Consider the following 11,871-nt stretch of genomic DNA (forward strand, 5'->3'; position numbering starts at 1 on the left):
ACACACAGAGAGAGAGAGGCAGAGACACAGGCAGAGGGAGAAGCAGGCTCCAGGCAGGGAGCCTGACATCGACTCCCTCCCGGGTCTCCAGGATCACACCCTGGGCTGAAGGAGGCACTAAACCGCTGAGCCACCCAGGCTGCCCTCTATTTTTATCTTTGTCTCTGTATATTTAATATGTATTCTTATATAACTATTCCTCATTGATGAACCACCTAAGCTCCTTACTCTGAAGTCCTAGGCATATATATAGGTTCCTGTGTTCCACATATTGGTTTCTGGGCTTTCAGTGACTCCGGGTCAGCAAAATTTTCTACAATTGTCTGGTGAATTAAGTGGAAGGTATTTCATGAAAGAAAGGTGTGGGATGAAGATGAGAGTGGAAAGGAAGGCTGGTGGAAAAATCTTAGAAGGTGCAAAATTTGGAAGCCACAGGGTTTGTGGCTGCTAGGGAGACTTTAAGTGGAAAAAAAGGTTTATTTGGAGAATAAACCTCTGCAGAGAAGTGGTTCTGATGGAAGCAAAATTGCTAATTCACTCCTGAGCAGAACTCCCCAGACTCAGAGTTAACTAAAGAAAGAAAGAAAAAAAGTTCTACATCTGCTTGCATAAAATTATTTATAACTCAAAGTAGTGTTTGGAATTTCACCAAGAAAAAAATTATTATGGTTAGCGTGTACCCAATTTTCCAATACAAATAAACAGAAAGGGTTTGAGGTTATTAATCAATCATGTGTTGATACAGGTAAGTTTATGCTTATTGTTTTTTCCCCCTCACAAACATAAACTAAGTTACTCTGCAAAAAGAAAAATTGTGATTTGCTCTGAGTTTGCTTCTTGGAATGTGGATTACAGAGATATGTATTCTAATTATTCCCAGTGTAGGGATCTGAGGAAATTTACTGGACACTGGGAAGGAAAGCACCAGCATTGTAAGAAAATTGGAGAGTGATATTGTCGTTTCCAGAATTAACATGTCTTATTTCAAAACTGCCCTTAAATTTGTTGGTATGGGGAAAAAAAAAGAGAGAGAGAGAAAACAGCATCTTCTCTGAGGTTCTAGATACCTGGTCCTGTCACTCAAAATACAGGTAATTATAATTATAATTTGAGAAAGTTAAATGACCTGGACTTCCTGGTAAGGCCTGTTTATCATTTGTAATAAGCATTCTATGGAAAGACGTCGTCCAATATTATATCAATGGATTTTTTTGTCTATTCCTGCTATTTCAAACAGCAGTTCTAATTCTTAATGGTGTTACAGAGAAAACAAAAGTCCCTTCCCATAAACAAGAAATTTTCAACCTGATTTTTAAGCGGACTGCTAATTGGAATATAAAGCATATTAAAATATGATGGGGACTCCAAGTGCCAGGAAAGACCAAAAGGGGGGCAAACTATGGGTTTATACATCAAATCTCAGGACACATCTTCAGCAAAAATCAAGGTCTCTGTGTATTTATGTGTGGTTTGAACAAGAAGACATCATACTAATTCAGAGCATAACTTTTTACTGGACGAAGACAAGTAATTTCTTTTTCAGTCATTAACCAAATAATAAATTATTTAAATAGGAGGTATTTAGATCCTGTTCACAGGTATGTATGTAGAGACTACCTATTTGAAAACAAGCCCTTTTTTGTGGGTTGAAAATCCTTTCAACCCACAAAAATAAGCCAATCTCAATATTCTAACTACTCTTTTGTCTTTTATGCTAGCTGTTTTGAGATATATTTCATTAAGGGGAGGATTTTTCTCAAATGGGTAAAATGAGTGAATAATGTTGGAAAGCAAGGGCAAAAGTAGCAATTATTTGAAAAAATGGCCTGTAGGGTGAATTAAATAGTTATATATATATAATAAAATGATCAATGATTTTTTGGAAAGAAAATTTTTCATTTTCTGATGTATGATTCTCTGTAATCTCTATTCCTAAAAGACTACACCTATAAATGGGGCTTCTGTGCCAGCAGCCAAACACTTTAGATTTCTTTTTTTTTTTTTTTTAAACTACAGGTCACAATCCAGAGTGTAAGTGTGAATGTGTGTGTGTGTGTGTGTGTGTGAGAGAGAGAGAGAGAGAGAGAGAGAGAGAGATGACAGAGACAGAAACAGAGATAGAGAAAGAGAGAGAGAGAGAGAGAGAGAGAGAGAGAGAGTGAGGTGAGAAGGGGTGGAAGGAGAAAGAGAAAATATTTTGTTGCATTCCCCTATACAATGCAGTGCATCTTTGTTCTTTATTTGATTGCTATTTTATTTTCCTCCTCTCCAGTACCACATCGCTTTTTGTTTCTTTTTTTCCTCTGGGTATCTATATGTCGGCATATCTAACAACACTTCTTCACATTTGAAAGATGAGAAAATTACTAAATCCGCAAGTCCTTATATCTCATATAGCATCTGGCTTATATGGTATCTAGCAAATGAACCTAAACACCTTTAAGAGCTTAATAGTCTCTTTTTCTCCTAAATTTTAAAATTATTTCACAGTAAAACATTTTGGTATTTGGGAATGCATTTTAAGCTTCCCGTTGAAAATCACTGAATGTATATCCATCACCTCTGTATAACAAACTAAGCCAGAATGTTTTATAATTACTATTAAAATGGAAATCCCTAAGAACTAAAAATTTGAGATTTCCTTCTGTAAAACTGATTAATTAAAATTTTGATCCTGAGTTTTCCTGATTTAATTTTTTCATAAATAGACAAATAGATATTTATATGGTCTGCCAACTTCAGCTTCAGTATCTAGGGGGAAAAAGTTGTCAGACAGGCATGTAATAATCATATTGGTCAATCTAGCTTGATTGCTTTCTTCCAGCAATGGGCAGTTGTAATTTCCTATCACATTTATAGTCAGTATATTTGAGAAAGGGCAAAATAGGTTAATGAAATCATTATAATTTCATTCAAATGATATATATTTTAAAAGCTCAATTAAAGAAACAGATACCAGGGCACCACATTTTATTTTGCCTTATGGAGACCACTTTGCTGTAGTACCTTTAAAAGATACTGAAAAAAAACACATTTACCAGTGCTGAAATGAATGTGAAGTCATTATCATTACTAAACATATCCATAAAGTAAATTTATTGTGAAAAGAGATGATGTGGTTTTTTTTTGAAATTCATTTGTTCTTTCATCTATCCAATGCATGTTTTATCAAATTCTTCTCCTTTTAAGATGGCATAACTGGTTTTAAAAGAGTACTCAGAAGTTAGACTAAGCCGGAATTTAACATCATTGCTTATTATTTGTTTGTTTTTAAGCAAGGTAATAAGTTTCTTTAATGATAAGTTTCTTTGTAAGATGGACATATTGATGTTACTATCCTCATTGTAATAAGGGAAAGAAATAAATATAAAATTACAGCGACTGATATACAAGATGTTAATAAATTTTATTATCATTTTTATTGTTATTATTATGTTGCAGCCTTTAGAGCTGTGGAACAGGTAGAGTTGAATAGTATATTCCCTTCCCCTCAGCTTACTGGTGTCCAGGTAAGAAAGCAGAGAGATAATATTAATATGGTAATATTGTGTCAAGATATGACCTAAACACACTTTATCTAAATTAACTCACTTATATTGTCAATGATTGTATGAGGTGAAATTTGTGGGTGTCCCCATTGTACAGACAAAGAAATAGTATCTCCAAGTTATACAGCTAGTTAAAGCTGAGTTGGGGGGCAACTGAGTGGCTAGGGGTGCCTGAGTGGCTCAGTTGGTTAAGCGTCTGCCTTCAGCCCAGGTCATGATCTCAGGGTTGGGATGGAACCCTGCATTAGTCTCCTTGTCCAGCAGGGAGTCTGCTTCTCCCTCTCTCTCTCCTTCTGCCTCTGCCTACCACTCCTCCTGCTTGTGCTCTCTCTCTCTCTCTCTCTCTCTGTCAAATAATTAAATAAATAAATAAATAAAGTCTTTAAAAAATGCTGAGTTGGTATATGAATCTAGGCAGTCTGGATTCAGAGTCATTGTCTTTGTGTTTGTTTAATCCTTAACATTATAACTGTATGCTTCCTAATTCATACTACCTATGAACCCTTGATTCTTTGGATTAGAACAATACCTAGAAAAATCTGAGATACTTCAGAATCTTTCTATCAGTACTCTATTCATGGCTATGAAATCTCAGGTAATAACCATAATTTCTTCCCATAAAAGAAAGAGAAATGGCTGTCCCCAACCACATTCAGTGTTTTTCTTCTAGTTATAACTCAGCCATCAGGATATCGGTCTCTGCACACAAAATAACCCAAATTTCCAGAGTGAAAAGGAATTTCTCCATATTTTACAATTATTCTAACATCCCTTGCCCAAGATAAGCAAAATCCATAAGGGCATTCGGCCATGACCTTTCCCCCAAACACTACTGCTCCTTCTGGCACAAATAATCCATGTTCTTCACCCAAGTCATTTATTGCACATTTGCTCTGGACCCAGCAGCAGGAAGATAATGAGAGAAATTCAACGCTACTATCCCCACCTTCTGGAAGCTTACAACCTTTTTAAACAAATATGCAACCATAATGTATGACCTCATTATGGCATCATGAAAAAAGAATAATATCTATGTCCAAAACAAACTTGCATATATGTAAAATGGCACTTGGTTATAAATACAGTGCGTTCTGCTTATTTTAGAATTATTTTCTGCCCTCACTCAATGATAAAGAATCCAGACATTTTTCATTTCCATAGTGTGGCAGGGGAGGCATAATTCCTATTTCATCCTTATGGAGACAATGTATTTTCTGGGGAATTCCAGGTTTATGGGAGTATATTTTGACTTTAAAAGAAAATTGTTTCTCTCTTGGCAACACTTTAGACACCAAATATGTAGATTTTCTACACCAAGAAATTCTCCAATTTTCTGCAGATACCAATTACATGTCCTACAATTTATTTTAATTCCGTTACTAACTACCCAGGATCAGTATGCAGACCCCAATGATTAAAGCTTCAGACTGTCCCACCTCAAACACCAATCACAAGTAGTGGGTCCCCAGGTTACCCACATTTTTGCTGGAATTGGCTACAAATCAGAGATTCTTTTTTAAAAATAATTTATTTATTTATTTGTTTGTTTGTTTGTTTTAGAGAGAGCACACATACGCACAGGTGCCAAGGAACACTGTATATACTTTTTTTTCTTCCAAAAATATGTAGCTAAGTGCAAGAATAACATACATTTTACAAGTTTTAACTAGTCAAGCTAACAGTTTTCACAACATATCTTCTTCTAATATAATTACAAGGAAACATTTCATGTAGTGTGATTGTCACTAGAAAGATTCCAATTTAACTATAATAGCATTAGTGAGTAACAGGGCATGGAAATGAGCTGTACAAACTAGCACCATAAGGAAAAGATTTTATATCCACACTATTTAGAATGGGATCACTACTATCTTTGTGTCTCTGTGATTCCTAAGTTTCTCAGGTAAAAATAAACTTAACATAGTTAAACAAATAACATTTAAAATGAAAAATTCAAGTTTCTATTGAGTCAGAATTTGAGGCAAAGATACAATTAATGTTTCCTTTACCTACACTCTCCCCCATACACACATAACTAAAATCAATTAAGACCTATCGTCTCAATTGATAGTAAATTTCATATAGACTAAAATATGCTCATCCATTTTAAGCTATTCTTTTGTCTCAGATTTCCAGCACACTTGGTTACATACAGGTATAGATATAGATTAAGACTACATAAGGTATCTGCAATATAGGGACTTATGCAGATATGAACAAAGTGATGGAAGTAAATATTAATTGATTAATATTAATATTAATAATTAATTCTAATAACTTTTTGACGTATGACAAGGAGGTAATTCCCAAACTGGGAAACATTTTCATTATCTTTCCAACCCATGCATTCTGAGAGGTAGTTTTAATAACATATACCACTAATATAATACATTTGACTGTTTATTGATTGATTGATTTTTGTTTTATTTTATTTCTTTTTAAGTAGGCTCCACACCCAGCATGGAGCCCAACACAGGGCTGGAACTCACAACCCTGAGATCAAAACCTAAACTGAGATCAAAAGTAGGTCGCTTAACTGACTGAGCCACCCAGGTGCCCATAAGTTTGACTATAAAAAAAAAAATTAAGTATTGTTTCTCTAAATCAAACCATAATAATTGAAGGGTACTAAATTTCAGTCTGTAGTGAGCTATTAATTAAAGATGAACATATCTGTGTATTTCAACAGAGCAGAAGGTGTTGAATTTCAGGAAATTTGCAGGCCTAGGAGATATTTGCATTTTTAAAAGGAATCACAAGAAACACTATTGTATGAATTTTACACCCACGGATCTCCTAAATTTTAAAATGAAACCAATAATGTGTCTTGTTCCAAAAGTATGATTGACTTAATGTGTTGAAGTTTTTTGTTTTTAATATATATAGTTTTTCCATGACCAATTAGTTGATATACAATGGCCTGTGTCTTCTCCTACAGTATGTGATACATTTTTGGTGAACATGCACTATATTTGCTGCTTCCATAATAAATCTTCAAGTTATCTAACAGAAAGATGTTTATACAATGGGTACAGATGGTATAGACTGACAAATTTTTAGACATTACTTCTTAACACAGTGTCTTTTAACACAGCTTCTCTGGAATGTTGCATATAGGAATTCTAGTTAGAGAAAACATATGTAAACTATGTCTTATAATAAAAGGTAATTTTTTAATCTTTATATTTGTTGTTTAAAATGGGATTGCTAATGTCTCTGTTTCAGCCTTTATGCTAGTTTTATTTTTTGAGATGTAATTAACTACAATAAAGTCTAATTTATAGTTAGAATTTGGTAAGTTGTGACAATATATAAACCTGTGAAACAATTAATACAATCAGGATATTGAACCCATCTCCATAACCTACAAAAATTTGTGTCTTCCCTTGGTAATCACAGTTCCCAACCAAGCTACCTCCAATCTTTCCTAGGCAATAACTGATTTTATTTCTGACATCTTTTATTGGTTTGAATTTTCTAAAATTTTCTTTAGTTAGATCCTATAGTATATGCTTTTTTGTGTGTGTCTTATTTTTTTTAAGATTTTATTTATTCATGAGAGACACACACAGAGAGAGAGAGGCAGAGACATGAGCAGAGGGAGAAGCAGATTCCCTGGGGGGACCCTGATGTGGGACTTGATCCCAAGAACCCAGGATCATGACCTCACCCAAAGACAGATGCTCAACCGCTGAGCTACCCAAGTGCCCCTCAGTTTTAAGATATTATGAATAATAATATTATGAATATTATGAATAAAACTACAAACAATTTGCATATAAATCTTTGTATAGGTATTGCTTTTTTTTTCCTCTCAGGTATATGTCTCAGATAACACAGTAGTGTTATGTTTAACCATTCAAGGTTTAAATCTTACTATTTTTGTTTCCATTTTTCCATGTGTTCTTTGTTGCCTTTTTCTTCTCTTTAATTTATACTAATTGGATATTTTTATGAATTCACATATCACTTTTGTTCACCAATTAACTATAAATACTTATTTTAGTGATTGCAGGTTGATGGTATATATGTTTAACGTTTCAACACTTCAAGTAATATTAAACCATTTCATGTAAAGTGTGAGAACCTTATAATAGTATACTTCCATTTCTATCCTCATGGCCATTTGTTATTGTTGTCACACATTTATTTCCCCATATGTTATAAACTCCACACCACATTGTTATTATTTTTGCTTTAACGGTAAATAATCATTTTTTCCAGTTTAAAATTGTGGTAAAATATACATGATATATTAAAATTGACCATCTTGAGGGGATCCCTGGGTGTCTCAGTGGTTTAGTACCTGCCTTCGGTCCAGGGCAAGATCTCGGAGTCCTGGGATCAAGTCCTGCATCGGGCTCCCTGCAAGGAGCCTGCGTCTCCCTCTGCCTGTGTCTCTGCCTCTCTCTCTCTCACTCTCTCTCTCTGTGTGTCTGTCATGAATAAATAAATAAAATCTTAAAACACACACACATACACACCTCCCTGTTTATCTACAATGGCTGTGCAAATTTGCATTCTGATCAACAGTGCACAAGGGTTCCAATTTCCTGGAAAATATCCCATGTACAGTTGAAAAGAATGATTGTTGTTGGGTAGAGAACTCTATATATATGTTTGTTAGATGTAACTGGTTTAGTTGTGTGGTTCAAGTCCTCTATTTCCTTCTTCCCTCTCCAGAGAAATCTCTTCTGATTTTTCTAATCATTATTGAGAGTGAAGTATTAAAGCATCAAACTATTATTGCAAAACTATTTCTTTAAGGCTTCTTCCAAGAAGAAAGATTAGATTACCAAGGGAAGACAACCTTGCTTTATATATTTTGATTGTTATTAGGTATATAAATGTTTATAATTTTGTATCATGCCGTATGAACATTAATATATAATGTCCCTTAACTTTTATTACCTTTTTTTCATTTAAAGTTTATTTTTTCTAGTGTTACTATAGCCACCCTCTCCTCTTTTGGTTACTATTTGCAAGGGTTTTTTCCATCTTTTCACTTTCCACACGTTCGTGTCTTGGATCTAAAGTGAGTCTCTTATAGACAGCAGATAGTTTAACCATGTTTTAACCCATTCAGCCATTCTCTATGTTTGGATTGGAGAATTTAATCAATTTATATTTAATGTAATTACTGATAAAGACTTCTGTCATTTTGCTATTTGATTTACATCAAATATGTCTTATAGCTTTTTTGTCCCTAATTTCTTGCATTACCATATTCTTTCATGTTTAGTTGATTCTTTTAGTGAAACATTTAAAGTCCTGTCTAACCCCCTCTTGTGTGTATTCTAAAGCTATTTTCTTTGTGAATACTATGAGGATTATATTTAAAATTATACCTGAAACTATAATAATATGCTAATTTGAATTTGTCAATACTATATGAAAGCTCTGCTCCTTTATAGCTCTATCCCTATTCCTTTCAGGTGCTGATGTCACAAAATTACATCTTTATATGCTGTATATCCAAAACCGTAAGTTGATATTTTTTTAATTCACCAGTTTTTTTAAATTATGTAGAAAACAAAATGTGGAATTACAAACCAAACTTCCAATGATACTTTTAGACTAATAATAGTATTTTAAAAAGTTTTCATTTCTTATTCCTACAAAAAACAGAAAGTAAAGTTACCAACTATTGTTACAGTAATAATAGCTTTTGTAATTGCTTATATATTTATATTTCCTGAAATCCTTGTTTCTTCATACATCTTTCAGTTACCATCTATTATATTTTCCTTTTGACATTCAAGACTCTAGTATTTCTTGCAGAGCATGTGTAGTGGTAACAAATTCCCTCAGATTTTTATAAGACAAAAATCTTAATTTATGATATTTTTGAAGTACAATTTTGCTGGATATATTATTCTTGGTTTATACTTTTTCTTCTTTTAGAACTTGGAATATATCAGCTCACTTTCTTATGGCCTCCAAAATTTCTGGTGAGAAATCTGCTTATAATTTTAGTGAAGATCCCTTATATATGATAAGTCATTTTTCTTTTGTTACCTACAAGATTCTCTGGTTTTGGCTTTTGGCAGTTTGATTAAAATGGGTCTTGATGTGGGTCTTTGAGTTTATCCTGAATAGATTTGGTTGAGCCTCCTATACTGGCTTGAATAGTAATCTCCCAAAATATATATCCACTCAGAACCCATGCAGGTGACTTTATTTGAAAGTGGTGTCTTTGTAGATACAATCAAGTTAAGATGAAAACATAGTGGATTAAGGTGGAGCTTAAATCCAATATGACTGGTGTTCTCATAAGAAGAAAGAGATTCATAAACAAATCCAAAAGGAGAGCACCATGTAAAGACAAAGGCAGAGAGTGGAGTGATATATCTACAAGTCAAGTAATTTCAAGAATGGCCAGCAACCACCAGGAACAAGGAGAGAACCTCCGGTCACCACCAATCTTGTCAACACTTTAATTTGAACTTCCAATCTTCTGAATTAGGAGAAAATAAATTTTTGTTGTTTTAAGCTACCCAATTTTTAGTAGTTTGTTACAGTGGCCCTAAGAAACTAATAAAACTCCCCTTAGTCTTTAGATGCATAAGGTTGCAGCTGAATTTGGAACTTCAGTTGTAGACCTGTTGGAATGAATAAGTTTCTTTCACAAATTAGAATAGCAAATTAATGGAATCCTTATTTCCTAGTGATGAAGTTTAGGTAATGTGAGATTATATAGTGTCATGGTGTTTGAAAAATGTATGAAGAGTTTTAGGTTTATGTGGATGTAAACTCGGGGTCCTTGCTTTCTGTTGTCCTTTTAAGATACGTCAAGGGTTACTGTACAAAAAGAAGGACTTTCGAGAGACTGGAGACAAGGATAAAGAAGAAAAGATCTGAGAGCTATTTCTAAGGAGGAAAAAATGGCCTACCCCAATACTGATTCCCTCCCTTATGTTTTCCAGAAATATTTCAGGATTTCTATGAGCCATTGTCTGCTATAAGCTTATCACTCTTACTCTTCCCTAAAATACTTACTTATTATGACTATCTGATATAAATTCACCATAATATTTTAGTTTAAGGAAATAAGTTCATTTTTTATTGTATTATTATTGTCACTGTTACTATTTTCAATAACAAGCTGTCAATTTAATCGGGAGCAGATATGACTTAACACACTTGAGTAGAAAAGGTAACTCTAAGTTTCTACCAGCTATCTTGCTTTGTCTTTTTGCCAACAGAGATGTCCCAAGCAGAGATTGTTCCTTTAATCACAGTCCGTAATGGAAAGGCATATAAAGCATACAAACATATAGCTCCTGATTAAAAGTAAATGTGCTTAAAATTACTAAAAGTAATGTTTTATGCCACTGAAGTTTGGGGGCTATTTGTTACCAAAGCAAATCTATCTAAAAACAGTCTTTAAAAATAAAAATGTAACAACTTTTACAAGACTAAGTTTAATGGTTGGCAGATGATTAATGGGTAAAATGAAATTTTGTAAATTTCTTCATCTTTCACAGCTTAGATGGAATATATATTGTTGTAATTGAAATATCACAAAAAATAAAAACTAGAACTATTACCATTTAATATTTCTTTCTTAATTCTCTCTCCTATTAGTAGCCTTAAGTAACATTTATTAGATTTAGCAAATGTGTATGCATTGTAATAGGACTTTATGGAAACTCATATCATGGTTTGGAATCACTTTCCACATTTATGATTTGGAATCATTTTCCACATTCATGATTTTTCACATCCTTGTGATGCGCTCTGCGCAATAAAATATAAGGGAAATCACAGTGGATCAGTTATGCATTTAGGCCTCAAGTGTTATTGAATACTTCTGCCTATTTTCTGGAACTCCTTCTATGACTATGAGAGAAAGCCAAAGATAGCTTATTGGAAGATGAGAGACAGGGGGGATGCTAGAGCCAGCTCTTATTGACTTGGAGGAGCCAATCATGTGTATCTTTTACGAACTTCACATTCAGCTAAATCACATCGTCGTTGCTAGACCAAAATTACCAAGGCTGAACACTGATCTGCCTTTCTGAGTCAAAATGTTTTCTCAGTGTTATCTCTTTGTATTGGGGTCTTAATTCGGTAAATTTTTTCAACATTTGAAATCACTGAGTTTCTGAAATCTCTATTTTATTTTTTATTCCTACTTGCAAACTGGCCACTTTTTTTCAGTTTGCCTCTTTTTTTCAAAATACGTTTCTTAAAGAAATCACCCCAAACTGAAACATACTACCAATGCCAATCTTTAGATCTAAACATTTCTTAGTTATCCAGTCTTCCTTGTAAATTACTTCAAAAAACAATTTTATCAAATATTTCACCAATGCAGTCT

The 11,871-nt window shown here is 33.6% G+C and overlaps 1 long non-coding RNA gene across 2 annotated transcripts in view; it reads left to right on the forward strand.

The window, feature by feature from the left end:
- Positions 1–11,105, forward strand: part of LOC140596687 (uncharacterized) — a 29,139-nt gene extending 18,034 nt beyond the window's left edge. Inside the window, exons 4-6 of one of the 2 annotated variants that reach the window (XR_011998592.1) lie at positions 8,984–9,031; positions 9,453–9,499; positions 10,335–11,105. This is a non-coding gene — a long non-coding RNA (uncharacterized lncRNA). Of the gene's footprint in view, positions 1–8,983; positions 9,032–9,452 lie in introns of both variants that reach the window. The other variant, XR_011998591.1, reaches the window with a different exon arrangement.
- The last annotated feature ends 766 nt before the right edge of the window (positions 11,106–11,871 follow it).

The sequence above is a fragment of the Vulpes vulpes genome, unplaced genomic scaffold (genome assembly GCF_048418805.1).
Source record: "Vulpes vulpes isolate BD-2025 unplaced genomic scaffold, VulVul3 Bu000000727, whole genome shotgun sequence".
Classification (NCBI taxonomy): domain Eukaryota; kingdom Metazoa; phylum Chordata; class Mammalia; order Carnivora; family Canidae; genus Vulpes; species Vulpes vulpes.